This window comes from Mus musculus, chromosome 2 (genome assembly GCF_000001635.26).
Source record: "Mus musculus strain C57BL/6J chromosome 2, GRCm38.p6 C57BL/6J".
Taxonomy (NCBI): domain Eukaryota; kingdom Metazoa; phylum Chordata; class Mammalia; order Rodentia; family Muridae; genus Mus; species Mus musculus.
In genome coordinates this window covers 32149675-32162216 of record NC_000068.7, presented here as the reverse complement: position 1 = coordinate 32162216, position 12542 = coordinate 32149675, and the positions used below count along the sequence as shown (strand labels likewise).

Here is a 12542-nt window from a genome sequence, read left to right as displayed (position 1 = left end):
TCCACTTTCTTTCTGCATCCCGGACAGATGAAGGAGGCAAAAGCTAGCAATGAAGGCTGCCAGAGAAGCCCCTACGGGTCAGAAGTAGAGACACAGAGCTGTAATCTCAGTCCTACGGAGGCAGAGCCAAGGAGGACTGCTTTGAGTTTGAATCCCACCAAGGTTTCACAATGAGGCTTAGAAAATTTTAAATCAAAATGGCCACCAGGCCATTTTGAGTGTCCCTCTGACTTGAGTGAGACCTCATCTACCAGGCTGGCTCAACGCCTTCACCCACAAAGAACTGTGGGGGCTGCTGTCCTCACAGCCAAAATGGCAATCCCCTCCCTTCCTACTTCAGAGTCACATACCTCTCCAGAGGGCTATTTACAATGATGGTCACCAGGACCCAGCCCCCACAGGGCCTGCCTTCTCTCTGAGGAAAATAAAGGTTGAATTCTAAAGATAAAGGGCTGAGTTGGTCTCAGAAAGGGTCTACTACAGGAAACCCACACGCTATTTCTTCCCCATGTCTTAGAGAAAAGGCAGGGCAGTGATGACCACTGGGCCCCCATCAAACAAGACCAAGTCAGAAGGAACAAGGAAGGAGAAGACTACAGGAAGAGCTAGGCATTGCCCAAGGGCACTTGCAGGTCAGCAAACTATGATCCTGCAAATACCACATCCACTTATTCAAAGAAATATTGCCAGGCAGTGGTGGCACACACCTTTAATCCCAGCACTTGGGAGGCAGAGGCAGGTGGATTTCTGAGTTTGAGGCCAGCCTGGTCTACAGAGTGAGTTCCAGGACAGCCAGGGCTACACAGAGAAACCCTGTCTCGAAAAAACCAAAGGAAGAAAGAAAGAAAGAAAGGTAGGTCGGTCGGTCACAGCCAGGGATGGAGAGACTGCTTAGCAGTTTCGAGCACTGGCTTATCTTGCAGAGGATCTAGGTTCAATTCCCAGCACCCAAAAGGCAGCTAACAACTTTCTGTAACACCATCCCCAAGAGAATCTAGCGCCCTCTTCTGGCCTTCTTGGGTACTGCATGAATGTGGTGCACACATGCAGGCAAGATACACATAAAACAAAAACATTAAAAAAAAAAAAAAATCACAGAACACACCTTTAATCCCAAATTGGGGAGGCAGAGGCAAGTCTCTAAGTCTGGTCTATAGAGAGAGTTCCAGGCCACTCAGAGAAACCCTATCTCGAAAAACCACAAATTAAAAAAAAAAAAAAAATCACAGCATTTACCCACAGACATTTATCACACAAACAGAACTGCCCATCACACCTGTCTATATAAAATCTTATCCTAACCAGACCACATCTCAGCAACTTGGTCCACCTTGTCCCGTCCCCCCTGCCCTCCAACCTTGAATGTCAGCATCAAATGGTGAGCCCTGACATCTCAGGAGAGCAGAACTCATCAGCTAATTAAATCTATTCTTTGTTCCCAGTGAACTTGGCCAGCCCAGAACCATGATTCATCCAGGATGTGCAGAGAGCACAGTGGGCTTGTCCCGAGGGAGGCACATCCCACAGGTCTTTTACATGAAGGCAGGCAGAAGCATGCTGGGTGTCACAGGCTCAGGGTTCTTGTAGCTAGAGCAGCCCTGCCTGGGACTGTTCTCAGGACAGAGGTCCTCTGGGTGGAAGGGGGCATGGCTTTCATGCTACTCCCCGTGTTATGCAAGGCTTTAGATTTTTGTAACAGGTTTGGATGTTCACTCATGCCCTGCTTTGGGGGTGTCTCAGTGAAGTAAATAAACGCAGAACCGTACCATACATCATTGCTGATCGCCCAGGTCCCACCCCCCTGCACCAGTATGTCCAGGCATGTGTCAATGCACACAGCAGTGCAATATGACAACTGGTGACATGAGACAGGCTGCATCCACACTGAGCAGCTAAAGAAACGGAGTCTCCAAGAACTAAGAGATAATGTGTTCAGTCCTACAGCAGGTAGACGAGTGGGCTAAGAAGAGAGTTTCTCATTACTGGAAACCGCATCAGAACTGTGGCCAGCTAGCTGCAGAGCCTCTGCACAGCCAGAGCCCCCTACCTGCCTTCACTCCTTCCTCCAGAGAAAAGCCTCCAAGAAGGGCACCAGTCAGCGATCAGCACCCCACAGGCTGTAAAAGATGGCAGTGGAGTTCTTGGAGGTGGGAATGGCGGAAAGAACCCAGGGCACCTGCTTCCCGGGAAAGCCAACGCTGGTTGAGAGGTCGGGGCTGCCAGAGGAAAAGGCAAGGCTGCTGGATCTGGGTCTGCAGCCGAGTTTAGAAGCCTCAGCATCCAGTAAACAAATGAGTCCCAAGTGTACAGCCTGCCTACTCCAAACCCCTAGGCCCTCCTTGAGTGCTGGGTTCAGGGCCATTAATAGCTCTCCTGTTTATTGAGAGCCCGCTTGCCTTGTGCCAGGTACCTTATAAAGGTTTAAGTACATGACCTTTCAAATCTCCTCCCTTCTATGAAGGTCTAGTGCAGCTACAGCCTTCTGCAAGCAAGAAGAACAGAGTAAGAAGATTAAATAACTGGCCCCAGGTTACCAGCTCAGTGTTAGAACCCACAGAATTGAAAGCGGTGGACCCCAAAGCAGGTCACCCCAGAGGGCAGCAGGTGGGGTGGCGGCCATGCCTCTCCTCCCAGGAGAACTCCGAGGTTCGAGTTCACAGAAACAGCACGCAGGGATGACCACGGCACTGAACTAAAGGCCAACCTACACAACACAAGACCCTGACTCAAAAGAAGGTATTTTTAAAAAGAGGGGCCAGCGAGATGGCTCAGCAAGTAAAGGCACTTGCAGCCAAACCTGACAACAAGTTCAATCCCTGGACCCTACCTGGGAGGAAGGAACCGACCCCCTTAAGTTGTCCTCTAACCACACATGCACAGTGGTATGCATGCCTACACACACACATACAAACACACAAACAAATGTGCAATAATTTTAATAATAAAAATTAAACAGGAGTTGGGGGGAACCTATTCAACAGGAGATTCGAAGGAGGCTCAGCATAGAAACATTCCACTGGCGATTGTCACAGAAACTCCAAAGAGAGGGCGTCTCTGACCTGCCTGCACCAGGAACCAGGCAGGAAGGGCCAGAGTTAACAGCAAGGGTCATTTCACTGGCCCTGTGTCCCACTACGCCCTCTGCAGGTCCTCACCTGACAGACCAGAGCAGCTTCTGCCATGGCCCTGCACTACAGACCGCCATCTGCAAATCAGCTCTGACACAGACCAGCAGGTCACAACCTCTAACCTCAGTGCAAAAGGCCTCACTCAGGAGGGTGAACACCCCGCGCACCTCCAATCAAACACAAAGAGCTGCAGGAAGGAAAAGAGAGGTTCCTTAACAAAACACCGCTCAAGAAGCAGAGTCTGCAAAGACCCTCACAGGCTTCTTAGTACACTCCACACTGCCAAAGAGAAAGCTGGCCTCTGGCCACCAGAGCACACTCCCTCACGTGTGTGCGCGCGCACACACACACACACACACTGAGACAGGATCTCACTATGTAGCCATGGCTGGCCTAGAACTCAGAGATCCCCCTGCCTCTCCAATGCTGGTGTCAACCATGCCTGAGGATGTAACCCAGGTTAGTTTTGAATGGCAATGCTCCTGCCTCCACTTCCCAAGTACCAAGATTACACTGTGCGCTACCATCTTACTTAGCCCTGCTTTTCTTCATTATACGTTTTACAATTTGTAAATAAAGTGTTTTTAAAACAATTTTTACTTTTGCCTGCTGAGTGCTGAGATTAAAGGCTCATGCCACCACGCTTGTTAATACATATATTAAGCTGGGCATGGTGGCTCATGCCTTTAATCCCAGCACTCAGGAGGTGGAGGGAGGTGGACCTTTATGAGCTAAAGGTTACCTGTATCAAAGGCAGTCCCAGGCCAGCCAGTGAAACCTTTAAAAGATAATAATAATAATAATACGTCTACTGGGAATATCTGGGCCGTGGGACTGAGCTATTTTTAGATGAGTGAGCTATTTTGTTTTGTTTTCTATACATTTGTACATTTTGTAAAAACTAGTAAGCATTATGTCTAAAATATTAAGAATCATATCTGTTTCTATTAATAAGGAGAAACCCTCAGTATGTCTGAAAACGTGCCCTATGATATGGACAGGTGACTCCAGTGTTGATTTGTTTGTTTTTCAAGGTTGGATCCAGAATCCAAGACCTTGTACGCTCTGCTTCTAACCTGCACCCCAGCCCCTCAGCTGCACCCTGGCTCCCCCCATGCCCCACCCCCACGGCCCCCAGTCTGTTTTCTGAAACAGCCTTTCCCTAAGCCCTTGAAGCCTGCATTTACTGCTATACTGAGTCTGGCAGGATAAACACAACCAAATGTAAACAATGCTTCCTGCCAGGAGGCCAGGGGGGGCACACTTGTACTCCTCTTTGTGAACCCCCTTTTCCTTCTTGTGTGTAAACCGGTATTGTGTGTATATATATATATATATATATGTACTTTTTAAATTAATTTGCCAGAAAAATAAACACCAGAAAATGTCGCATTGTGTCTCAAAACCACCCCCTGCTCTCCCTAATGACTCCTAAACACTGAGTGCATTCAGTCCCACAGACAGGTCACCCAGGCAGGAGCAACCTAACCCCTCCTAGACAGGCCTGTATTTTCTGTCCTTGTGGGAACAGAGCTGTTCTTTAAGCTCTGGACTGTCTGTAAACACCACCTGCCCCAAAAGGCGCTGGAGAACACAAAGGGACCTGGGTAAGGGCGCTGGCCACAGCCCCTTCTTCCATCCCTTCATTTGTACAAAAGCATGACCAAGGCATGCTGGGAAGTTGGGTACTTACAGAATGTCCATATTCAAAAGGGCCTCGGTACCCTGAAAAGCATGGGCTCTCTCCAGGGATCTGCAGTTTCTGATTTCAATGTAAAACCCGTTTTCATCCCCCCAGGCCGCAGCGCACTGCTTCCAAGTGGGTGCTTATTTCAATTCTGCCACAAACGTCAGAGCACCACTCCCCATTTCCCAGGCTGAATGAAGCTGATGCTGGTGGCCTCTTGTGAGACCCTCTTACACAACTCTAGAGTGGTGCGTCCCTCTTACAGGGGACCCTGGGAGCACAAGCACACAGGGAACAACAGCTCCCACTGGCATAAACAAGTCCCACAGATTCAAAACAGCTGTGCTTACTAGTTGTCATCTACAGATGGATGGATGGTCGGACGGATGAAGAAAATGTAGTACATGTGTGCAAAACAGTGTGTGCATGTGTGCTGGGGAGTGGGACGGGCCCGCCACCTCTTGTGTGTGGAGGTCAGAGGACAAATACTGAGGCTTGGTTTTCTCCTGCCTGTCTTACCTGGATTTCGAGGACTGAACTCAGGCCATCCGGCTGGCACGGTCACAAGGCTTGCACCTTTACCTGCCGAGCCAGCTGCTCACCCTGTTTGTTTTTAAGATAAGGTCTGGCTCTGCAGCCCAGACTATCCTCAAATTCCTGCCTCAGCCTCAGGAAGTTCTGGAGCCTACCACAACATGCAATGAGCATGCTAAATAAAGTATGCTAGTAGCAACATGATGAACGTCGGGTGATCCTGCTTATACAGGGGACCCAGAACAGTCAAACTCACATGGAGCCAACAGCGATGGGTGGCTGCATGAGGCTGGGAGAAGACTCAATCTCTAACGGATGGATGCAGTTCGGGAGGAATGTGGCTGGTAATGAGTGTGTGCCCGTGACTAGACCCCATGCCACTGAACTGGACACTTACAAAGGACACATTCTAGCACAATAAAAATTGTTTTGGGGGTCAGGGAGATGGTTCTGTGTATAAAGTACCTGCTGCACAAACCTGAGACCCAGAGTTCAAACGCCCAGCACCTCACAAATGTCAGGTGGGCCTTCTGCAATCCAGTGCACACAGAGGGGCCAGAGCAGTGAGTTCTGAGTTCAAGGGAGACCAGGCCTCATTTGAGGGGGAAGAGTGATCCGGAAGATATGAAATTTAACCTCAAGCCTCCACAAGCACGCGGGTGCACATGCATATGTGCAGGTACACTGTGCACATACACACAAACATTAAAGTAAAAATTATTTTTAAAACTTTATTAACAAATTGTAAGTAAGTAATGAAGAAAAGCAGAACCAAATGTCAGCACACACTGCGATCCTGGTCCGTGGGAAGCGGAGGCAGGATTGCCACGGAAAGGCCAGCCTGCGTTATACAGCCAAATCCATAGCCCACTTTAATCACCAGCACGCAAGAGGCAGAAACGGGCAGATCTCTGTGAGCTTGAGGCCAGCCTGGCCTACAAAGTGTATAGCAGGCCCCATGGAAGGTTACAAAGAGAGATTCTGTCTCAAAATGAAACCCCTATCCACCCTCTGGCCGGGGCGGTGGCTCACACCTTTGATCTGCACACATCAAAAAAAGAAGTGATGACAGGTTGGGACATTCCCCACAAAGCCTCTCTTGGGAGGGGCTTCCTGCCGGGTTCACATACCCCCCTACTTCCAGAAGGATTGAGACAAACGCCTTGTCTACACTCAATCTAGCATGTGGAGAAGACCTTGAGCCAGGGGCTGGAGAGATGGAAAAGCTTAAAACCAGTTATTTTCTTCCATCCTAGCAGGCACATCAGGCTAACTCCAGCTCCCATGCATTCAACACCCTTCTGGCACTGCAGCCCCGTGCCCACACATGCACACAGATAAACATTAAAATAATAAATATAAACTTATAAAAAATAAAAACACCCTGACCGAGACAGAACCACCCAGAACCTGGTGGCTCATGACAGAAGCCATTTCATGCTCATCATGATGAAAGAGGAACGGGATTGAAAATTTCAGAAGAGCTCCATGTGGTGGCGAGCTGCTTTAATGCCAGCCCTCGGGAGGCAGAGGCAGATGGATCTCTGTTCGAGGCCAGAGCTGGTCTACAGAGTTCCAGGACAGCCAGGACTGCCCAGAAAAACCCTGTCTCAAAAGAGAAAACTTCAAAAGAAAACCAGAATAGATCTCACAGCCTTCAACCTTAGGAAAGCCACTGCAGGAAGGAAGAGAGCCAGAGATAAACCCCAAGACAGAAATGTCTCAGGAGGGGAAAGACGGGTAACAACAACTGAACTGCCTAGCAAACTGCAAGATTAAATAAATCAGCAGGTACACAAAACACAACATTCACAGGAAAAACCAAGTTGTCAGCTGTGCACAGTGCACGTATGTAGAGTGTTCCAGTTGCGAAGACGCCAGGACACTCACAGCAGTTCTCTCCAGTTAGCGGGTGGGGTAGGTGAATTGTATCTGTATTTTCTTAAATCCTTGTCAATGTTTTCTAATGTTTTTTTCTTCAGGAATCACGTTTACTAGGGGCTGGGAAACGTTATTTTAAAGGCCCTTGCATAATGGCAGGGAAATCCCTGAGCACCCGAGGATTGGCTTCTCCCAGAGCCAAAGAGGAAGAAGCCAATAGTCAGAGAGGAGGGAGAAAGGGGGGGGGGGGGCACAAAGGCAAACATGCCAGACAATAGCCCCTGGAGGTGGACTTCACCCTGCACAGCCACCTCCTACCGCCATGAGAAGCCCCACACACCAGCATCTCTACAGAATCCATGAAGTTCTGGAAAGATTATAACAGATGGGGGAAAAGTACAATGGAAAACAAAGCAAAGCAAGCAAGCCACCAAGGCAAACACCCCCCTGGAGCACAGATTTCCCACAGGCCCGCCTATGTAAACAGCAGTGTCACCTGTGGTGAGGCCCAGGCCTGCCAGCTCCCAAGTGAGGATGCCAAAGGGCCCCTGTGAAACCTAAAGGCTCATGGTAAACAATGTCCCCGCTCCAGGAGGCTAACCACCTATCTCTCCCCACGGCTTCCAGCACCACTAGCCCTGTGAGGCCCCATCCCAACGTTCCCAAGTCTACCCAAACCCAAGTAGTAGTAATAATAATAATGACTGAAGGCTGAGGGTTGGCTTAGTAGTAAGGGTGACTGTGGCCAAACCTGACAACCTGAGTTTGATCCTGAGGAACCGCGGGATAGAAAGCTAGCGCCAACTCCCACAGGTTGCCCTGGGACCACCACTGGAGGACCATGGTACACAAGCAGAGACACACTCAATAAATATAATCGACTATAATTCAAAAGAAGTCTTAAACTTACTTAGCCCTGCCTTTGTATACAATACTCAAAAGCAAACAAAACAAGGCTCGCAGCACAGAGTCCAACGGGTGTCTGCTGGAAATATTCTTTCTTTTCTTCTTTCTTTTTTAAGAGGAAAAAAAAAACTGTACTGTTTTAAGACCTGTTCCGGCCAGGCCCTATTAATACCTGCTGGCCTGTAACTTGATCTGAACATTTGACAGCAGAGGAGCCTCATTATGGAAGTTAGAAATGCATGCACTGGACCTCCCAGCCTTTTCTGGTTTGAAATAGAAACTAACCCTGAAATGATCAATCTTAAACGCTGGAACAAAGGGAGATGGAACCAACCCACAGCCATTAGCTGGGAGCTGGTACTCTGTGTGAGGCAAAGGGGGGGGGGGGCTTTAAAAGACAATAAAATGATCTTTCTGAGAAAAAGAAACCGGGCGGGTGGGTGGGAGAGAGTCGAAATTCAAACAGGATGGAGGGTAGCGGAGTAAAGCCAAGGCTCAGGAACCAGTTCCGACCGGCCATTCCAGAAACTCCACTCTCCTAAGGCTTTTGACTCTCAAGTGCCCAGGGATTTCCCCTCCCTCACCCTCTCCTTCCCACGGAAGAGTGGGGAGGACCAGAGCAGGCCCCACATGAGCAGCGAGCTCCGCCAGGAATTACAATCCTGGGGGCAGGGACAGTAGACTTCAACCTTCCCTAATCCACCAGCCACAGGCAGACCAGGACCAGACTGGCAAGGGAGGTCAGACAGCAAGGATGAGCCAAATGGCAAGTGTAGAAAAGGCCCTGGAGGGGACATGGAAGCGCCTTAAACTCAGCAAATGATTAAGGCAAATGAAGCAACACCACACACACACACACACACACACACACCTCTCCCTCCCAGACTGCAAGTCACTGTCTATCCAACTGGAAACCAGCAAGTTAACCAGGGCTCTCCAAGAGCCAAGGCCTACGTCACCACACAGAGTGAGACCAATATCTGTCTCCCCATTCATTATCTGAAACCCTTCCATGGTCTCCCACTAGCAGCGGAATCTAGCTGAGCTCCCCTGGACCTTTAAGCCAGCCCTGAAACAATTTGCTGGTCACAGCATTTGCAGGGGGTCCCCAATTCCACAAGCCACAACACGAGGAAAAGTCAGGATTTAAAAGGAACTAACAAAACCAAGGAACCTGCGAGAATGTCCATGTCTACCACCTTCCCAGGACAGAAACGCTCTGCTGTGAACCTTACCGGAGGCTCCCACGAGATACAGCAGGAGTCTTATTATTCCCATTTTATAGATGCAAGAGCTGGGGCTCAGAGACTTGGGTAAAGTCACTCAAGAGGACCTGAACATGGCTCCAAGAGGGACACTTGCCTGAACAAGCTGAAGGCTCCCCGAACAATTATTTGCCCATCCCCAAGGAGGGCAGTTCTCTTCCAAAGTCAAGACTCCCGAGTTCCTGTCTCTTCTCCTATCCATCCTATACAATTCCAGCCCACTGAAAGCCAGACAACCCCCTGCTCTGACGGGGGCTACTAACGCAGTCCGTGCCTCCTCCCCACTGAGGCCCAGCACTAACCAAAGTACCTACGGATGTGGGTATTTTGTTGGGTTTTCACCATGTAGCCCAGGCTGACCTGGAACTTCCAGCAGTCCTACATCACCCAATGTTTTGAATCCCTTCTCCAACGCTGCCACTTCAAACCAGCACCTGTGGCATGCCCCAGCATGGATGACACCACAAGTGGCCAGCCTTCTGTCCTAGGTTGACAGCACAGAGTAACTACAGAGCACCGACGGCTTGCCAAGTCATGCCTCTCTGCCTGTGAAGGCTGAGTAGTCCCTCGGTGGCAGCAAGCATCCCACTCCACAGCCTGTACCCCTCAGGTCCCAGCTTGCACCACGACGGTGCAGACATTACGATACAAAGCAAGCCCCTGCGGTTGTACTGCTGAGAAAGGGCGCTGAGGCTTCAGACAGACGGACAGAAAACCCAAGTGAGATATACAACGCAAACAGACAACACACCGAAATACACGCTAACCTTTCCAGGAAAGAAAAAACGTAGGTGAAATTTAACTACCCTGCAAAAGACAGCTTTATAAAGGTTTCTCCCAGGCAGCCATTTAGCAAATGACACACTCCGGAGAGCATCGGCGCCCCCCTTCTCCCACTTCCTTCAAGCTCACCATTGCCTGGGGAAGGGGGGCGACACCTATTCTTGCCTAACAGTGGGCTTCATCCCCCCACGATATTTACAAAGAAGAAAGGAAAGCAGCAGCGTCCACTTTTATGCAGGCAGATCCTCTCCAGAGAGGCCCACCATCTATCTCAATAGGTCTGCATTTCTCTCTTAAAAGGTAGACGAAGAAAAAGAAACAAACAAAAAAATCAATCTGGCAGGCCCCGAGCAGCGACATCCTGTTTATCATTAAACATTTTTAGCAGCGGCTCCGGGTGCCGTGAAAACACCACCCCGCTTCCCTCAGCCGAACCCACCCGAGCCGGGGCGGCGCTCGGCCTGCGGTTCCGGGCGGCCTCGGGGTCCCGCGTCCCCCACCCCGGCCGACAAGGCCGCCGTCCCCGGGCGCAGGAGAGCCCTCGGGCTCGATCCCGACCCCGAGCCTTGCCCAGCCCCGCTCGGCCCGCCGTCCTCCCGCCCTGGCCGCGAAGACACAACAATGGCGAGCTGGGGAGCGCCGAGCAGGCCGCCCAGGCCGCAGCCCCGCGCCCGCCGCAGCGCACCGCCGCGGAGACAAAGCGCAACCCCGGCCTCTGCCCTGGCCCCGGCCCCGGCCCACCTGGTCTGCGTCCGCGCGCGACGGGCCCGGGCGATGGCGGTCGGGCGGCGGCCGGGCGCGGGGGCGGCGGATGGCGGCGGATTGCGCGGCGGCGGCGCGGGGCTCGGCGCTCTGCGCTCCTGCCTCTGCCTCCTCCTCCTCCTCCCGCTCCTCGGCGCTCGCTGGAGCCTCGGCGCTGTGGCTCGCCGCCGCCTCCCGCCCGCGCTCGGCTCCCCGCCCCCCGCCGCCGCCGCCTCCGCCTCCGCGCCGCCCCCGCCCGCCGCCCGCACGGTGGCCCGCGCAGCGCCCCCTGCTGCGTCGCCCCTGTCCCGGGAGGGAGGGCGGGGGAGAGGAGGAGGGAGAGCGCGGGGAGCGAGCTGGGCCGCGGTGCAGAGGGGCTGCGGAAGAGAGGGACCTAGATGGAGAGGAGGCTCGGCTGGAGAGGGGACGCGGTGGAGAGGGACCTTGATGGACAAGGGGCTTACGTGGAGAGGAGGCCGAGGTGGAGAAGGGGCCCAAATGGAAAGACCTTGATGAAGAAGGGGCCTAGGTGGAGAGGGACCTTGATGGAGAAGGGGCCTAGGTGGAGAGAGACCTTGATGGAGAAGAGGCCTTGGTGGAGAGGGACCTTGATGGAGAAGAGGCCTTGGTGGAGAGGGACTTTGATGGAGAAGGGGCCTAGGTGGAAAGGAACCAGGAGAAGGAGGAAGCCCTGGTGCAAAGAGGCTGCAATGGAGAGGACGGCTCAAATGGAGAAAAAGTAAAGGAACTGGGGGGAGAGGGGGATCCCAGTAGCAAGATACATGGATGGAGATGGGGTCCCAAATCAGAGGGGTCTTCATGGAGAGAGGCTCCTGGTGAAGAGGAATCTCAACGGAGAGTGGATCTGGTTGAAGACCACCCCCACCCATGGAGAAGGCCTCCTCCATGGGTGGGGGAGGGGCTCTTGAAAGAAGCAGACATAGACTGGGAGGGGACCCCAGGGAGAGCTCTGGGGTGAGAATGCAAAAGGGTGGGGAGAATGGGGAGGACTCAGCACCCTAAAAGGCAGGGGATGCAGACCTGAGAGGGAGGGGGGCTCAGAAGAGGGACTGAACTTGGATCCTGCTCCCACCACCCCCAGAGCTCTAGAGCCTCTTGACAGACAAACCTGACAGCCTGACAGTCCTGACCTGTTAGAATGTGTGGAGGGAGAGGGGGATCCCAGTGGCAAGATACATGCAGGAAACACGCAGAAGTGGTACGGCAGAAGTGGTACGGCAGAAGTGGTACGGCAGAAGTGGTTCGTTGCACCATTCCACAGCAAGGTCTCCCTTCCATAACAAGTGCACCGTATAGACACTTCACCTTTTTTTGTTGTTGTTTTATTTTGTTTTGTTTTTCAAGACAGGGTTTCTCTGTGTATCCCTGGCTGTCCTGGAACTCACTCTGTAGACCAGGCTGCCCTCAAACTCAGAAATCTGCCTGCCTCTGTCTCCCAAGTGCTGGAATTAAAGGCTTGCACCACCACTGCCCGGCCACTTCACCCTTTTTAAAACATGACATAAACCACCCCACTTGGGTGTGTATTCGTGTGAATGCAGAACAAAAGGCCTGGGAGAGAGACTGGCTCCCTTCGAGGTTACTGTGCAGTGCTAG

The 12542-nt window shown here is 51.9% G+C and overlaps 1 protein-coding gene across 13 annotated transcripts in view; it reads right to left on the bottom strand.

Moving 5' to 3' along the window:
- Prrc2b (proline-rich coiled-coil 2B) overlaps positions 1–11186 on the bottom strand; it is an 83507-nt gene extending 72321 nt beyond the window's left edge. For 10 of the 13 annotated variants that reach the window (XM_006497948.4, XM_006497951.4, XM_030249906.1 and 7 more), the window contains exon 1: positions 10926–11186. The gene's annotated coding sequence lies outside the window, so the exon portion shown is untranslated. The other 3 variants (NM_001159634.1, NM_172661.3, XM_030249897.1) reach the window with 2 other exon arrangements.
- Positions 11187–12542: the final 1356 nt, after the last annotated feature.